Source organism: Primulina huaijiensis, chromosome 3, assembly GCF_012295235.1.
Source record: "Primulina huaijiensis isolate GDHJ02 chromosome 3, ASM1229523v2, whole genome shotgun sequence".
Classification (NCBI taxonomy): domain Eukaryota; kingdom Viridiplantae; phylum Streptophyta; class Magnoliopsida; order Lamiales; family Gesneriaceae; genus Primulina; species Primulina huaijiensis.
The window spans coordinates 28,499,528-28,506,400 of NC_133308.1; the positions used below are offsets into that span (position 1 = coordinate 28,499,528).

The 6,873-nt window shown below is 27.2% G+C and overlaps 1 long non-coding RNA gene across 1 annotated transcript; it reads left to right on the plus strand.

Moving 5' to 3' along the window:
• The first annotated feature begins 1,718 nt into the window (after nt 1–1,718).
• Nucleotides 1,719–3,769, plus strand: LOC140972376 (uncharacterized). The gene is made up of 2 exons (XR_012174499.1): nt 1,719–1,978; nt 3,583–3,769. It is a non-coding gene; the product is annotated as an uncharacterized lncRNA (long non-coding RNA).
• Nucleotides 3,770–6,873: the final 3,104 nt, after the last annotated feature.

A 6,873-nucleotide genomic window follows, 5' to 3' on the forward strand; every position in this document is an offset into this window, starting at 1 on the left:
AATATTTATTTAAAGTCTCTAAAAAATCAAATATTTTATAATTATCAAAATATAATAACATAATTAAACATAATATAATGACTAAAAACATTAACTAAATATTTTGTATTAAAGTTCAGTCTTTTGCCTCGGTATATTATCCTTTTAAACTAATTTAATATTTTATATATAAAAAAATTAACTATTTTAGTATATGCATATATTAAATGTAAAATAATCAGTACGTTTTTTTACAATTTTTTAATTTTAAAAATCAAACCGAAGAACTCAAAATTAAAACCGACTGAAAAACCCTTAAACAAACTAAATAGGAAATTTACGGTCCGGTCCATTTTCCAATTTAAACCCTTTAATGAGCACCCCAACATAGCCTTTAAACCTTCAATTAAGGAAGGAATAAATCTCTTACAAGAAGGTATAAAGAATCTATATATATGAGAGCGGTCATCTCGTTTTATATTTACAATGAAAATTGATATTTTTGACATAAAAATGATATTTTTCATAACTCGGATATTCGTCTCTTAAAATTAATCCGTGAGACGGTTTTATATGAGATTTTATGTTAAAAGGAGAATATAAGAGATTCATATTAAATTTCTACCAAAAAAATTAAACACAAACTTCAATTCCATCGACATAAAAAAAAATAATAAAATTATTTTAATATGTGGAACTGGAAATATAAGAGCATCCGTATTGGTGGGTGTTACCTCATCAAAAATCGTAGAGTCCACATGCTACATACACATTACATTAACACATCTATTCTCTCACATTCATTTTAACATTCACACTAATTATTTATAAGTTTTGCTGTCCACTCATTCATCTGACTGCTACTTTAAATTAAATATATTCACTTTCAAATTTTTTAAGAAATTCCAATTTTTTAGGCCCAAAGCAACCCAATTTAAGGGTCCCGCGTGTTAGTTGTCGATTAGTCCAATTTAAAGGGCCCATTAATAAAGTGGTTGATCAAATTCAGTCACGTAATCATTTCTCATCGTAATGTGCTGAATCCAATTAAAAACGACTCAAATTATAATAAATAAAAATTAGTTGATCATGACCATGAATCGACTAATAATATGATCAAAACAAAATACTAGTAAATAAAATGAAAAAAAAATAACAATATTATCTTGATATAATATAATTATTAAAAGATAAAACTAGACTATATTTAACAATACAATAACTAATATTATGTTCAATATTTTATTTGATATGATATAATTATTTATGTGATTATTGTGTTTGGGCTTTCGAACAATATACCATTTTTTGTTATGTTTTTTTTTTCTGTGTGCATGTGTAAGTTACATGTATAATGTGTTTAATTCGAGGCATCCTGACTCAAATTCAAGACTACCATTCGTACAAAACTATTTATTTTTCGACAGCGAATTTGTAATACCTCATAATTAGGTATATATTTAATTATTATTTATTATTAATAATTTTAAATATTTATAAAAATAAATTAAAATGAAATAACTAAGTCAAATATTTAAATATATTTTTATCTACTCATACATGCATGCATAGGGATGTATCATCATCATCATCATACTTGCTTAACTAACACTCCACCTCCCTTTTTGCCCAACCGGCAATCGGAAGATGTCCAACATGGATTGGAAGAAAGGCTTGCCTATTGCCTATTAAAGAAAGTCATTCTCTTGATGAATTTCAAGAGTTTCTTAGCCTAATTTTCGAGTTTTAAGGGTAGGTTTAGACTAGGGTTTGAGTTGTGTGAGAATGAGACTTTTTAATAGTTGAGAAAAATAGGAAAAAATTCATTTTTATACCTCAAACTCCTCCAAAAATTCTAGAAAAATTCCTCACAACTCCCTACTTACCCAGAAAGCTATCAGAGAAGGAGGTGCCAAAAAATTAGCAGCCTATTTTTCGTCAAAATTCATAAACCACCGCTGCTCGGGAAGGAAATAGTGCCGGAAAAATCACTTTTCAGGTACTGTTTTCACTCCCAATTTTCGTACCTATGCTGATCGTATTTCACCTTAGTATAAACACAAAAGTTGTTCATTGTATGTCATACTTCTCATTCATGTCTTTTGTTTCCCGGAATCGACCTCGGAAATAGTGTTTTCCGACAGCCGAAGTCGGGGTGTGAGTTTTACTAGTTTTTCCTTTTCTGACACGTTTCGGCTGGGAATTTTAGAAAACTTATAACATAAGAGTTGTATGAAATCGTATTTTAAATCTGCTGGAAAAAGAGTGGCCGCGCGTGGTGGCCAGACGCCGGCCACGCGCCGCCGGAATCGCACACGCGCCGGTGAAAAGCAAAAATCGGATTTTTCAAAGCATGCTCTATATTATTCTAGGCTGCTGTGTAAGTTTCGTAAATTTTGAATGAGTATTTCATTTACTATAAATTTTTAAATGTTAAAACTATGATTTTCGGATATTATATGATACTTGTATGATTGTTTGAATCTTTTTATACCAGTTTCTAGTTTTCAATACTTTAAAAATATATCACTAGAATTAGCTTTGAAGTTTTATAATTTTTGGATTTACAAGCTATTTTTTATATGTTTGTGAGTAATATATTCGTATTTATATAAATAAAATATGAAGTAAATAAACAAATAAAAATTATGATGTTACTTTTGGTATAATATTTTGTAAATTAGCATGAACATTTAAAGTACATACTCTTACTAAGACATAAGACGAGTCCAAAGATTTTCTATATGCTTATTACTATGGTATTTTATGTCACCAAATAAAGTATAAAGTTATGAGTTAATTTTGGGTATAGTCTATATTAAAAATGAATTAGGAAATATTATACTATACTAATGTTAATCATCTTGGTTAATAGGATTGGCTTGAAATTTAGATTCTCACACTCATCTATAGTAAGTTACTAAGGTGAGGAATTTACTTTTACCGTTCTTCCTATAACTTTGGCAGTTGGCCTGGAAATTATGATATGATAATTTATTGCCATGTTTTATTGATTTCTTGTGCTTGTGCATAATTATTGTATCTCTTAATCTCGTTGATGCATCACTTCTATGGCCACTCCTTCTATCATAATAAATCATCAATCATGACTATATCCATCTTACCGATCGAATCTATCATCTTGATCTCATCATATTCAAATTTATTCTACTTAATTTACTCATTACTGTTATTACATAATGATGGAATGCTTCACCGAAAAGTTCTCATTGTAATATCATCACACTAAGTATGATTCTTATCAAACTTTCACCAAATAAGGTCTTGGTTAATCAACAAATGAATGAACGAATGATTGAATGATAAAATGATTGACCAAGACGGAGCCTTGGACAACGGACTTTAGTCTGGAGATTGAGTCCATTGAACGACGTGACTTTGGTTCGGGTATATTAGTTCACTTGGCTCGTTATTCTTGCTAATCATATTTTCTATATCTTGTGCATTCATATAGTCGGATGCTCATCCTATTGTCTATTATATCATTCTGTTAAATTTAACATCATATTGATTATTATATAATTCTCACTGAGTTCTTAAATACTTAACCTCTCTATTTTCTTTATCTATTGTAATTTCCAGAGGCAGGTATACCGGAATTGGATAAAGAAGGAAATGTCGGTGAATGATCTACCAGTGGTTATCTGAAATATTTATAATAAATCTTTTTTTTTTATATTTTTAGTTTGGTCTTGTAATAACTCCATCGAAATTTACTGGTGTTTTGTTCGATTCGCTTCCGCTAATAAAGTTTAGTAGATTTTTTTTACTGTCTATAATACTTCAAAGGACTATTTCCGCACGAGATATAATTAAGTAAGATGGCATTTCTCGAGGGCTAAGTCCTGAGTTGGTGTGCCACATAATTCAATACATATATGTTTTGGTTGGTTAAGTAAAAACAATTGACAATATTAATTCACATTTAATCTGCGGCCATCCTAGGTTTCCTGATGGATCATCATTGTTTTGGGAAAAAGAAGAGTAGGTCTCTTATAAAACGATCTCACGAATCTTTATTAGTGAAACGGGTCAACCCTACCGATATTCACAATAAAAAGTAATACTCTTAGCATAAAAAATAATATTTTTTCATGGATAATCCAAATAAGAGATTCGTCTCACAAAATACGACCGTAAGACCGTCTCTCATAAGTTTTTGTCTATATGTTGATTCATATATGACCAACATCTCGAGCCTCACATAATTATTAATTTAACAAGTTGTCATTAATTAGCATTTGGAGAAAATTATATTAAATTTCATTTTGAGTACTCTAACATGTTTCCATATATATTATATATGGAACTTGATTCTCAGTTACAATCAAACAAGGTAAATGGTAATTGTTGCTTTGCAGGTAATATGTCTAAAGTTTAAGGAACTTGTTTCTTCTCAACTATTTGCATTTGTTTCCCTTCGTTTTCTCCACCAAACAAATTTGATATATCTGGTGGATAGATCATTAGTTTTACGTACTCTTCCATGTTAACGAACTGTGTATATACCATTGAAGAAATAATAATTGCACACACATTTACTAGTAAACATTGTATACATATTTACTAGTAAACATATATATACACATGTTATATGCCTGCACGATTGGTTTTTATATATGAATAATTATTGTTGGAGTTATATTAATATTTAGATTACAAAAAATTTGTATTGATAATATTTTTAATTATTTTGTTATTATTTTCCGATATCACGTCAGTTATCTATTGAAAAATGATAAAAAAAAAAATGAAAAAATAATGTGCAAATTAATGGAGTAAAAATATTAATTATCTAGCAATGGAACAAAAAAAAACCTAGAAATTATATGACAAAAAATATTTTTATCTATATAATTAGATATGATTTGTCCTACTTTTTATTTTATTTTCATGATGACGTCTAATCAATCGTACACATCGAATGTATATCAAAAGACAGTATTTTTACATTTTTTTGGTTGAGAATTATTATACTACATTACCTCTATATAATTGAACGGAGAGAATTCTACCTGAGCATTTGATTAGGTCTTTTACTTGTTAATTATATATACATATATTTTATTCTAAATTATATTGCAAATAAAAAGTCCTAGATGTCATTTTAGCACTTCATTTCTTGCACGCATTCCATTAATAAATTAATTAATTAAATATAGACAACTGTAAATTGTTATCACACACGCACGTAAAGAAGTCAAAGTTCATATAAAATAGAAGGAGAAATAATTCCAAACCCAAAAAAATATTGTGATTTTATAAGTTAATATATTATGATAGAATATTTAAATGAAAAAGCTGCATTTTTTGTTCTGTAATTTTAAAACTTTGCGATTTTAATATTCTATATTTATTAAATTTCAATTTGAGGCCTCCATCTTCAGTTCTTTTTGTCATTGAAATATTAATTATTTTTCATTGAGATTGTTGATGTAGCACCGCACATATCAGCATCACGTCGGAAAAGTCAAAAAAATTATAAAAAAAATAAGGATGATGAATTATAATTAAAATTTGATAACATAGATTAAAAAAATCGCAAAAGGACAAATATACATAACAATAATAAAAAAAAAAGAAGAAGAAGCAATTTTCGCTATTTAAATAGTCAACAACCCCAATGTGTTTTATAATAGTATTCATTCCATATTTTTAATAGGACGTACATTAGTGGTTTAACTACATTAATAGAATAAATTAATTAATTGAAGTCATGGTTTGTTTATTTAGATAAGATGATTGCTATTTTTTTAAAAAAATTTATAAACATTGGTCAATTTATTTTTGTTTTTTGTTTTTCACTATATTTTTCGTTGTTTCGTGGCAATGACATTATAAAGAAAATTATACGGATCTTGCCACGTTATGTGTGAAATCGATCTAGGAATTAATATTATATTTGTATAATAAATTCAAGGATAAATTGTAATTTTGATTATTTATGTTTTTTTTTAATTTGATCTTCTATGTTATCGAATTTCAATCTAATTAGTTGTATTTTTTTAATTTTATAAAATTTTATTCTTTTATCAGGAGTATTGATGCAACACTACAAAAGTCAGCACTACAGTGATGCCACATCGGCGTTAGGTAAGAAGAACGACAAAAATTGTCAAAAAAAAAAAACAAATATAGTGGACTGAAACTGAAATTCGATAACATATAAAGATCACAAAAATAATAAATAAACAAATCTACAGGACCAAAAATACATTTTTTCCTAAAATTTGTTTTTTAGTAAGGTCATTCATTTAATAAGCAATGAAATGATAAATATTTTGCACACATAATTGTTGTTAATTTGAAAATTTTCACCATATTGAGGATTTTAATCTATTGCTATATATTTAAGTTAGACCCTCTATATTAAATATTTTGGTATGTTGTGTAGCAATTTCCAAAAACCAAAAAATTCCCTTAAATTCTTTACATTTAAAAGAAATTATTTTATTACTATTATATTTTAAAATTTCACATTTAAATTGTAAATCAATCATAATAAATACCATTATCGAAAATTAAATAGTTCCGCACCGGCACACCACATCAATTTCAAAATTTTCATATTTCAGATTTAAAAATCCGTTTCCCCGTTTTCAAACTACTTTCTAAAGATAAGTTTATAACAATATTTTTTTATATACCAATTATATTACATTTAAAATTTTGTCTTTTACAATTTTTATATGCTTTTTTTTTAAAAGTATTATATGCTTACATTATTATTTTAACGAAATTCAATACATTTAAAAATAGATATATATCAATGCCAATATTATCTTACTCCCCAACAAATTATAAAACTACTAGCTCATAATACTCCACAAATTAGTTGCAGAAGTTGACGAGATTAACAAAGTTCTTTTTTTT